The sequence below is a fragment of the Rutidosis leptorrhynchoides genome, unplaced genomic scaffold (genome assembly GCF_046630445.1).
Source record: "Rutidosis leptorrhynchoides isolate AG116_Rl617_1_P2 unplaced genomic scaffold, CSIRO_AGI_Rlap_v1 contig472, whole genome shotgun sequence".
In the NCBI taxonomy this organism is placed as follows: Eukaryota; Viridiplantae; Streptophyta; class Magnoliopsida; order Asterales; family Asteraceae; genus Rutidosis; species Rutidosis leptorrhynchoides.
Window position 1 is genome coordinate 30,515 of NW_027266705.1, and position 12,592 is coordinate 43,106.

Genomic DNA, 12,592 nt, shown 5'->3' on the forward strand with positions numbered 1-12,592 from the left:
GTCTCGATTAATTATAATCTTTCTACATTTTATACAATAATAACTATGCTCTTTTATTTATTTATTTATCTTATGTGCCTCCTGAGAATTATATGTGTCAAATTTTGATATTTATGTATAAGAAATGATGTGTTATACAATATGCAAGGAAGATTTATTATGAAAAGGACACTCTCGTATCACCCAAAAATCACCCCTTACATTTCATTACGCCTATATCCACTTTGTCACAGAACATTTCAAAGTTATATCCATGGCACAGCCAATCCTTGCCACTGCCGATGAATGCGTTGAGCCGAAAACGAAAGATGAAGATGAAGAAGTCGAGAGAAGCTATTCCAACTTCGAGGAGATTTCCAAAACCCTACCAAAAGAAAAGGGAGAGGATTCTGGTTTGAAGGAGCTTTGATGAATGATTATAGAAGGATGCTACAAAAGTTCAAATCTGAAAACTCTAATGTGTGTGGCATTTCGTGAGTAAATGTAGGAGCTTCGAGAGTATGAGCAAGGCGGCGGTTAATAAGGATGCGAAAAAAGTGACAGCTGTGGGATTTGAACCCACGCCCTTTCGGACCAGAGCCTAAATCTGGCGCCTTAGACCACTCGGCCAAACTGTCTTATTATTATGTTGGCAAAGTAAAATTTTATAATCAAAGATTTAGGTTTAATTAATCCCTATTGTTTCAGAACAGCGGCATCAGCTCTATTCAAATGATTTAGGTTGAATTTAGTCCCCAATGAATATTAATCTAGTTTCTAGAGCATTTCTGTTTTGTTTCGGACACCCTCAAAATGTGTGTATTTATCGTAGGGTCCTTAGATTAAGTGAAATGTCTTCCATATCGTACATCCTTTCCAATTAAGTTAGGATCCTTATACCTCATCGTATACTCGCGCCAGGTCACGTTGAAATTTTGTGTAAATGAGACAACATAGCAGTTAGAAATTCAAAATGGTGGGATCTAAATGTCTCATAATTTCATACCTAGGACCCGGCTAATTTTAATCTTTCCACATTTTATACAATAATCATTCCACTCTTTTGTCTATTATAAATGGACACTCTCGTATCCCTAAAAAATCGCCCCTTACCTTTCAATACGTTATATGCCTCTCTGGAGAATTTTAAAGTTACATCTATGGCAAAACCAATCCTTGTCATTGTTCGATGAAGAATGCTTTGTGCCGCAAAACGAAAGAGGAAGAATAAGAAGTTGAAAGAAGCTATTCTATTTCTAGCTTTGAGGAGATATCCAAAACCCTACAAAGAGAAAAGGGCTGGATCTCTGAACATTGTGTTGAATATCGAGGATTCTAGTTCGAGCTTTTATACGAGATGATGAATGGTTATATGTGGATGCTACAAAATTTCAAATCTAAAAACTTTGACGATCTTTTCTTGATCACCAGTCCAAAATCAGGCACAACTTGGCTCAAAGCCCTAATTTTATCCATAATGAATAGAAAAATATACGATTTCTCGAGTCACCCTTTGCAAAGTAAATAATTCCGATTTTAAAGGAAAATCGTTTAAACCTAGGATCTATAGGATCTATGATCTTGACCGTAATACTCCTTTTTTTTAATATTATTTACGCAAAAAATTAGACTATTTTTTGTCATTTTTTCCAACTACATATACCATAATGATGTTGACTTAATTTCAATAATGCTAGTAACGATAGTGATAAATTTATTGATGAGACTAATTTCTAGTAACCTATAAAAATTGAGATCTTTCGATCTTTTATAATCTTATCAATTTACGATCTTACTATCTCATAGTCATAGGATCCACTCTAAAATCTATTAAGATAACTTTGACTCCTAGTAAAACCTTTTGGAGTGTTTAATACTTACGACTAATAGCTATCAATAGTCTAATAAATGGGACCACTTTACGGCTAATAGCTTACGACTTTTTCCTCGATTATCCGTTTGTTTCGTGGCTAATATTCTCTCTAATCAAATACACATCTACGCTTTTATAAAAAAAATTACACATGTATGCTTTGACAAATCTTTCCAGAGATTCGTAACTTTAATTGCGGTGCTTGTATCATAATGAATTTTCGATTTATCAATTTAGCAGGTCCATCTTAACTCAAATTTATTGTATTAGTTCGATGTTTGTTTATCTTCATGATTATAATTTCAAATATTATACATGTTAATTTATTGAATGAATGAAAAACAACTCGATTATCGTTAAAAAATATACACATTTTTATTATTATTACAAGGATGTTGTGTTGATAACGTTAGATTCAATCCAATATAACAGGTAAAAGCTCAAAGAAAGGTATGATGATAATTATTTGTGTAAACAATGTTAGATTAATCCTATAGAATTGTTATAATCTATCCAATATAAAAAGTCAAAGCTAGAATGAAGATACGATATTTATATAGATAATGTTCGATTCTATAGAATCGTTACCATCCATCCATCAAAACTGCACTTGATACATTAATACTCAACATGCACACTCACAAATTTAATTAACAATATATTTCAGGAAAAAAAAAAATTGTTTCATTAAAACAACTTACAATATCATTGATCAAAAAAAATATATATTGGGGGAAAATATAAAATAAATAGATTATTTTGTCTCCTGAACTCCAAGATTTAGTATCCCCAGCTTCATGTAAAGCTCCTTGTAATAATCTTCTGCTTCCCTCTGTACATCGAGCCTGAAAAATGAATTTCAGATAGATTGGTCAAGTTAAAACTCATATCTCCCTCCAATCCACCTCAAGTATCATGTAATAAGAGTTACGAATATTAAGAAAATGATTAGATAAACAGAAAGAGATAGATAGATTAAATATTGTTTGATAATTACTCGATTTTGTAGATGGCTTTAGCCGATGGATCTGGAGACGTTACTAATCTACGCCTCAACGTGACGTCAGCGCAGTTAAAGGAAGAGAATATGCTTCAACGTAGCATTTTCCTTCTTCTTGCTCGATAATGGAAATCGGAAGCCAGAAGTTCAAACCAGGTCGAGTCATCATTACACAAAGCGTTGAAACGTTTCGAGGTGATAGAGAAACGGCATATATCTTTATAACTCAGAGTTCTGGTTTGGATTCCGATATCCAATATTATATCTCATCTGGAAAATCAGCCATGGCAATTGGCAACACAATATTCTTGGAGCTTTCTTCTCTTCTCTTCTCTTCTCTGTGTTTTTTCGTTGACTTGACAAAGATGCAATAAATTGTAAAATGAAAATTTACGAATGTGGTTCCTCGCCTAATGTAGGAAGGTCCATGTTCTAGAACTGACCAATGGGACCATAGAGTATGGGCCCACTCCTGGCACTTATATTAGCTTCTTAAAATTTACTCGTCTTTACATTCGATTTTATTCTTTAATTCTTATATATCATATCATTCATGACTAATTAAATTAAGGATCGATTACTAGCTATACACTTTTATGGATTGTCTTTCATTAGAAGCTTATTTCTTTTCTTCCACAAACTTTATGGATAATGAAGGATACAAAGTACACGATGAGAGTACTAACTTGTGTGGAATTGGCCACAATTAAATACCGTGCAACGAAACCTTGCGCTTGATCGAAATCTTTCGTCCCTCCTATAATTGCGTGCTCTCCGAATCTGTCAGTAAAATCATCGAGATCTCCCAAAAATGATACGCTGCTACCATCGTACTTCCCCCCTCAAAAGTAGCTATAGATATGAAAGTTAAAGATCTTCGTTGCCTTGAAACATAAATTCCGGTTCCCTCACTTCTTCCCACAACACTTGACCTAGGATTGGAAGTCTTCGTATTTGGAGAACCAAGCACAGAGTAGCTACCGAACATATTTGCTCGATTTATACATTTGCCTGGTCTAGCTACAATGACTGCCGAAGCATTTTCTCCGGTACGAGTTGTTTGTTGGTAGTCTTGGATTATGGTTAGCTTCATGTCTCCGAGTCCAAATCTTGATGGAGACATTCTCTCGCAAATTGAAACATGTTTATCCTTTGAATTGACGAGAGTCGAAGAGAACATGAAGATCGTCAAGAGAATCGTATTAATTTCTTGGGAGAGTTTTGGCCATGATATAGATAGCACGGAGGTTTGATTTGGCTATGATTAATTATTTTTCCCTCTTTTATAGGCTACTATCATGAGTGATCCAGACACTTTTTTCTTTCACATTGATATTATTACAATTTCTTTAAAATAATTAAAAGTTGTTCTATATGTTGGAGAAGTTGGGTCAAACCAACTTTGACCAAATATTATGTGAGTTCTCATTTAGCAATTTGATTCGGTTAATAAGCTGAATGTTTTCTCCATGGTGCGGAGATGAATTTGAGATATTCATAGGCCATATTTGGTCTAGAGTTGAATATGATTTTTCCGGTTAAATAAGTTCATTTGAGGTGTTTAATCGTATGGTGATGATTCTCAAATGATAATAGCTGTTTATCTGGGAAAATACGAGTTGCCATAGATCCGGAAATTATGGCATCAGAGTTTGGTGGACTCAGGTCGTAGTCAGCGTATAGGCATTGGTATGGGCTTGGATATTCGATCCATGGACCAAAGTCTGATGAGATTATTTGGTCAAGATATTTGAAATATATTTCCCACATGTGTTATTGTGTTATTATCATTTATTTTGTGGATTGGGTTATTTTTGGGAAGATAATGTAACAGTCGTAACGATTGAAGTAATTGCAATGAACCTGATCAATTTATTGCTTTAATTCGGGCAGTTACAACATGGAGCTGTTACAAAGTTATGCTATTTATATGGTGTCTCACCAGCCTGAAATCTCTCTAGAGTTTTCGGTAGAGTCTTTCTCTTCTTTCTTTTGTTTTAGACGTGTTGTGTGCATGTGTTGTACTATTCACGTCACTGTTCATAGAGAGATTTCAAACACCAAAATCATAAAAGTTGCATCTTCCATTTTGTATCTTGGTAAGTGGCTTGAGAGAGTTTGGCGGCTGAAGTTCTGTTGGCCTATCCTTCGCATGTGCTAGCGGTCAGAAGGCGCGAAACCGTTGTATCTTGAGAGCTGGTTTCCATAAACGTTGAGCACCAGAGATAATGCGGCAACAGCTTAAGGAAAACGAGAAATCTCGTGCCTCGGTTTTGTATCAGTTTTCCTTTGTCTATTTCATATTTCATATCTTGCATGTTTACTTCTGTTGCTGTTGTTGAGTTTACTATAATATGCGAATCTGTGACAAATTATCTTAATAAAATTCAAAAAAATATTTTCAATAACTGCGTTGTTAGAATTGTTTTATACCATGCAAATGATATAAAATCTCCAACACTATATTTATCAAGTCTCAACATTGTATGATAGTTTTAAGAATCGTCCTTAAAAAGTATATACATTCTTTTTACCAAGGCACATCGTTGATGAAATATATTTTTCTATTCGTTCCTCAATTAGTATACGAAAAAAATGCATGGTGGGGTTAATCGAAAGTAGGTATAGTGATGTGATGGCATACTCCCTCATATTCCTAATCACCACACCAATTCCAATTTTTCCAAGCTTGGCAAAAATAGCCCCATCAGTGTTAATTTTAACAAAACCATGTGGTGGTTTAGACCCCTTTTCTACTTGCCTTGGCTGCAGAGTGTTGTCAGGCTGGTGCAAACAGGTTGCATCATAATCATCTTGCCAAATGCACCAAATTGTGGTGTTGACAAGGTTCCATAACGAGTTCGACAGTAATTTGTGTAACCTGATGTACCAATCTATCACGTTCTCATTCGGAAATGAGGAGGTGTCTATCATAGGCAGAGTTTCTTTCCAAAACCATAAGCGACCAAGGACAAGCAAGCAACATATGTGCGAGATTCTCAGGGCATAAACCACACGTAGGACAAGTCAAAATTGGAGACATACCTCTGATGACAAGTTGATCCATTGTCGGAAGACTGTTATGGCCTATTCTCCAAAGGAAGAAGTGAACCCTTGGAAGGACACGTAATTTTCAGATCAGGTCCTAGAAATGGATCAATTCAGGCAGCTGATTGCAGTAAGCAGGTCGCTGCTTCGACAAGTGATATGCACTTCTGACGGTAAATTTACCGTCATGAGTCTCCGACCAAGCAAAGACATCATGGCCGTGTGATTTTAAGTGAATTCTGGATATTGAGAAAGCTTCATCAGATGAGAAAACTCTCTGAAGTAGCGGTGTATTCCATTTGCGTTCACCTATCACCATAAGTTGAGAGGCCTAATCAATGCGACCATTCCAAGATGGTGAAGGCGAGATCGATATTTGTTGGTTTGGAATTCAATTGTCCTTCTAAATGTTGACCTGACTTTCGGTGCCTAATCTCCAAATACCTCCTTTCTCAAGTAGCTCTCTGCCTATTAGGATACTCCTCCATGTATAAGACGGATTCAAACCTAATTTGCCATCCAGGAATCTTACATGGTGATAGTACTTTGCTTTGAGGGATTTGACAAGCAACGAATCGAGGTCTTGCATCAAACGTCATCCTTGTTTTGTGAGGAGGGCTATGTTGAAAAGCTTCAGGTCTTGAAGTCCTCCTAGTTTCTTAGCAAATGACATTTTTTTCTAGCTAACCCAACAAATCTTGTTAGCTCCACCCCACCAAAACCGCCTAATGCTTGTCTCAATATCCTTGGTGATTTTTTGAGGAATCTTGAAACACGACATCAGGTATGTTGGAATTGATTGAATGACTAACTTTACCAAGATTTCTCTTCCTGCCTTTGATAAGAAACGAGATGACCAGTTGTTAATTCTTTTCCAGACCTTGCTCGAAAACTCTTTGAACGCACTGATTTTTGATCGTCCAATCATCATTGGCATGCCCAAGTAAGTGTCAATCGGAAGTTAATAATTAACTCCTAGTAGGCCTTTCATAAGATCTCTGGTTGAAGGAATGACATTCTTGATGAAGTGGATACCGGATTTGTTAAAGTTCACTAATAGTCCGGATGCCTTGCCATAAGTTTCTAGGGTTCTCTTTAATTTATCGGCTATCGATAAGGAGGCTTTACCAAAGAAGAGCACATCGTCAGCGAATAAAAGGTGCGTGATGGAGGGAGCTCCTCTACAAGTGTTGGAACCCTGAAAGCTTCCATCCAATTCTGCCTTGTGAATAAGACTGGTCAGACCCTCTGCACATATAATGAAAAGAAATGGTGACAGTGGGTCACCCTGTCTAATCCCTCTCCCCGGAGAGAAACGCCATCCTCGCTGCCCGTTAATGATCACCGAGAATGATACAGAGTTGACGCAACACATAATCATGCTAGTCCAAGAACTGTTGAAATCTAGAGCCAATAGCATAATTTAAGAAAGAACCCGACTGTGAACCCGTCTTGTCAAGATGCATCCATTTGAGGGCTGACTGAACCTCCTCTAGCATGATAGGCTCACAAAGTTTGTCGTTGTCTTCATGCGAAATCCTGGGTAAGACACAATATGAGATTTCCTGGAAGTCCTGGTTCTCGCTAGGTGTAAAGAGGCTTTCAAAATATTCAGTAGCCACCTCTTGAATGCCTAGAATATATGTTATCCAACTGCCCTGAGAATTAAGCAAACCAGCCACCTCATTTTTCTTTTTTCGATACGATGCATAAGAGTGGAAAAAGACTATATTTTTATCTCCCTCAGTAAACCAGGAACACTTAGCTCGTTGTCTCCAATATGCCTCTTCTTGCGCATTAAGATATCGAACCTCCCTTTGAGGAGAATGACCCGATCCAGAGACTCTTGAGAATTCCAGTCTTGCTGAAGAAATTTGATTTCAGCTACAATGGTTTCCATTTTCCTTGCAAAGTTGGTTGGATGATTGTCCCTCCATCTTGAAAGCAAGGCCTGACATTGAGAAAGCTTAGACATACAACTATCCATGGTCGTAATAGAACTGCCTGTGCCCCATATCGAAGCTACTACTTCTCTGCATCCATCTAACTTGGACAAGAAGTTCTCATATATAAAGATTCTAGTCTTTGGAAAGAATTGAGTGTCGTCGAAGTAAAGCTGAAGCGGTAGGTGATCGGATGAATAGTCAGCTACATGGAAAGTGAGTGCATTCAAAAATAGTCTCGCCCAATCTTTATTAGCCATGACTCTGTCCAGGCGAGCTTGATAAGTGTTGTTTGTCCAAGTGAAGGGAAACCCTTTGAATGGTAAGTCGACCAGACCTGTAAAAGAAAGTGCATCTCTAAAGTCCTGAATACGGTTTCAAGGTCTGTCAGTGCCACCAAGCTATTCCGAATTATCCAGAATATGGTTGAAATTCCCAAGGCAGACTCATGGCAAAGACGATTTCACTGTAAGTTCCCAAATAAGAGCACATGTTTTCCATTTGTTGATAGCCTCCGGCCAGCCATAAAGGCCCGTCAATCGCCAAGAATTGTCAATCACAATATTAATATGGTTATTGAAAAATGAGACAAGTTGCACATCTATATCATTAGACCATAGCATTGCTAAGCCTCCCCCTCTACCATATCGATCGTAGTCAACTGGAAAGCAACTATCAAAATTGAGACTATTTTTAATAATTTCCATCTCACCTGAAAGTTTTCGTATCTTAGAAAGAAACATCAGGGGGGCTTTAAACGTCATGCAGCTTCCGCAACGAATGAACTCGTAGGGGGTTGCCTAAGCCCCTACAGTTCCATCCAATACAACTCATTTATCTCGGCAGGGGACGGTCTTATCATCGTCCGCCGTCGCTGGTGGTGGAGTTTGTTTGTTTCCATCATCTGGCTGAGCTGGAGAAGAGATACGCTTCCTCTTGTTTGGGTTGGACGAGTCTGGCAAATGGATCACGTAGGATTCAGCTTTCCAAGCTCGGCCTGATTTCTGCTTAGAAGGGCCAAGAGAGATGGAAGAAGGGCCACTGCTTGGGCTCAACTCTTTAAGTGTTGGGATTTTTGGATAAGATAGCCCAGTAACCTGAGAAGGAGATGGAACATCAACTAGTCGATTCAGATCTTGGATTCGATTCAACGAGATTGAGATTCTGGTCGCTTTAAACTGGTTTAGACTGGGTAGATTCGAAATTCAAATTTGAATCTGCTTCACTTTTCTTGGGTCTATTTGATTCGACTCCTGTAGACTTGCGGCGAGAAGCTTTAGAGATGGCAGGGGCTGCTTTCTCCTGGCTCGATTGTTGTTCCTCTTGGGCTTTTGGACGGAGGGTTTCAGATTCCGATTAACGGCTTCCTTTCTGACTCTCTGATGATCATCCTTAGCCGTAAGCCAAGAGCCAAAATTAGAGCCCGATTCAGGTGGTGGTTCCCTGCAATCCGATTCTCTATATTGATTATACCACATCTATAGCAAAAGTCGAGCATCCGTGCATATTTAAAAGAAACCCACACATCTCTGTCTCCAATTCGAATTTTGGTGCCCCTCATGAACGGTTCTAAGATGTTAACTAGGACTCGGACAAGAATAAATTTCCTCTAACTTCGACTCCTTTTCATGGATTGTCCTCCATGAGAGTGCCTATTTCCTTAGCGATCATTCCAGTGGTGCTATGACATTTAATATTCTTGAAAGAATCATCCTTAAAAGTTTACTCTTTCTTTTTAGGAGTGCACAACATTAATGAACTAAAATTTTCATTCATGCCCCAATTAGTAAACGAGAAAAAAATGCCATATTATGTATGTAGGGTTAATTAACAAGAGTATAGGGATCGAGAGCTTGTGATGAAGAATGGTGAGTTGTTCGGAGTTTTCAGAAATATAAAAGTTTAGTCCCCTAATTTAATCTGCATGGATAACATTGTGCGTATAAGAGTTGAAGGAATTCCATTCTATGTCTGGAGTGAAGATTTCTTTAGTAAGTTGTGTAGTGAGTGGGGCACTTTAATTAAAATTGAGGAAGATGTTCTTAAAAAGCGGAGACCGGATTGCTTTCACTCTTAAATTAGTGTTTTTAATAATAAGGAGATCTTGTTCATCTTCCAGTGGTGATCGATAATATTTCGTACAATTTGAAGATTTTTAAGGAGGAAAACGTGTACATATGTCTAATTGTCCTTCGAAAGTCGTCCGTGATCAATACTGGAGTCGAAACCAGTTAGGAGGATGGAGACATGGTTGTTCAAGAACGGAATTGCAATGGCAGCGGGAAAACTATTGTCTCAATTATTCAGCCAACTGAGCAAGATAATAGGATTAGTGTGCCTTCGCCTCCATTAAATGCGCCTAAAATTCAAAATTCAAGTAATTCCTGATTCATGATCCCGTGATTAACGCTGAAAATAGTAATTTAAGCATATCTCCAGATGCTAATATCTCGGGATTTTCAAATTTGATTAATGAAGATACTTTATTTGAAATCCCCATTACTCAGAAATCGCAACCACCAATTTCGAATTCAGACTTGTTTCCTGTCCCAATTTCTATTATCAATAGCCAAATACTTCCTCCTGCTAACGCAGGCCTCATAGACAACACCCAATAAATAAAAGACATGTGGCGTTTATTAATATTTAAAATTTTTATATCTAAGAGCGGGTTTGGTTTGCATTTTTTTAAAAATATTTGTACACTAAGAGTTCACTAATCCATCTTAGGATATAAAATAATAAAAAAATAAAAAATATTATATTTTATCATCTTATAATATCATATTAAAATTACTATTAAACATATTAAAAAGGAGAAACCAAACACGCCACATGTCTTTTGTTTATTGGGTGTTGGTTGTGTAGCTTCCTACTAACGCAGGAGGCAAGTTTTTCCCCTATCAATAACAATATCATATCTGAAATGCAAGATAGTGAGGCGAATAATCCAAATCTTCTTCGAAGATCAAAAAGGTCAACAAAGATAAAAAAAATTCAAATCAAAATGGGTCTCATATCTGGGTGACCTTACCGTAGATAATTGCAATAAGAGAATGAACTTCCCATGTTGCCCAAGAAATTGTTAGCGTTGGATTACAAATGGGTGTGGTTCTTAATCGATCGATTATGGAAGGTGTTTCTTTAATTTGTTGAAAATTCTTTAACTTGATATGCTTCCAATTCCAATATCCAGTAAGATAGAACAAGAGGAATAAGAAAGAGTAAAGAGTCGATGGAGAGTGGATTTTGTTGTATGAGACTGACACTTTTCCGTATCGACTATTTCATCCTTTATGTTTCTAAAATTTGGCAAAAGCTTGCAAATTTAGGTAATATTTTCACTTCAGTCCTGAAAATTTTCATGATCGGACTTATATCTTATTACCATGCACCGGGGCGTGTGCTGGTACATAGCAGACAACAAAGGTTTATGGTACTTTGCGACAACCAGAAGTCGTCTTTAGACTAGCGGAAGAAAGAGACCATAGTTCAACTTTTAATTTCTTATGATTTTATTATATATTTTTGTTATTATTTTGGCTTAGATGCTTGTATTTGTTGCTTGATTATTTTTGGAAATACTTTCATTTGTAATTCGCCACAGTAGTCAAATTGTGGACGATGTTACCGATAATACTCACGATTTTTGTGCTTCAGTCCCTAGTTTCGAGGACTAGGTATTCATTTGAAGATTGTCGACAATTAACACAGTTTGACTCGGTCACTATAAATTTCAGTAATAAATTTACATTATTTATAAAAAAAAAAAAAGGCTAATCCCCCAGGACATACTCTCTCCTTGATTAGTAAAAGACTAACTAATTTGAGTGTTAATCCCATTGAGTTTGAGACAAATTAATCAAGTTAAAATTCATACTATTCCTCCGATCCACTTCAAGTATAAACGTTGAGGAAAAAAAACACAATGATACTTCATACTAGCTCACCCAACCCACTTTCATAAAGTCTAGCATCATAGTATATCTAATTATACTGACGAGTGATTTTTTTTTTTTTTAAGGAATTCATACTTATGAGTGATGGCTTAATTAGGCTTAGTTCATTTTAAGTAATAGTAATCAATTAAGCACCACAATTAGCTTTAATTAGGATAGAAGATATCAAAACATGACGAAATAATAGTGTCATCATTTGCCTATATCGGACCGTGTCTTGATGATTATAGACATTTCCTCTTACGTAAAATGGATTTGATTCATGGAGGAATATATTTTAGGAGGATAAATTGTAGGTTTCCGAAAAAAATAATTCATTTATCTTCAAACAAATTGGGTTGACCTCGACAATGAAGAGTCTTTGATCATAAACTCCTGATAAGTTACAATAATATATAATCAAACAAATTTATACCATATGAAAACTCAACAATACACAATCAAAAATTAAAAAGTCATAAGCAGTACGAAGAAGAAGAGCTGTTGTCGACTTCAAAATAAATAAATAAAGAAGAGCTGTTGAAGTTGCACTCTATTCTCCCATAAACAAATTGGCTAATAGATCATGTCTCAGGTCCAACACTTAGTTCTCCCACTCCCAGCCTCCTATAAAAATCATTGTGAAACTCATCTCGTTCCTTCTGTACCTCGAGCCTAACAAAAATTTCAGACAACATATATACAGATATAAGTGAAGTTCGAATTCATAGTACTTCATTCGTCCATGAATAATCAACACATACACTATAATTATAATTACACGTTACTATAATTATACTAAGTTCCAAAC

The 12,592-nt window shown here is 36.7% G+C and overlaps 1 non-coding gene across 1 annotated transcript; it reads right to left on the reverse strand.

The window, feature by feature from the left end:
• Positions 1-537: 537 nt before the first annotated feature.
• Positions 538-617, reverse strand: TRNAL-UAG (transfer RNA leucine (anticodon UAG)). The gene has a single exon. It is a non-coding gene; the product is annotated as a tRNA-Leu (tRNA).
• Positions 618-12,592: the final 11,975 nt, after the last annotated feature.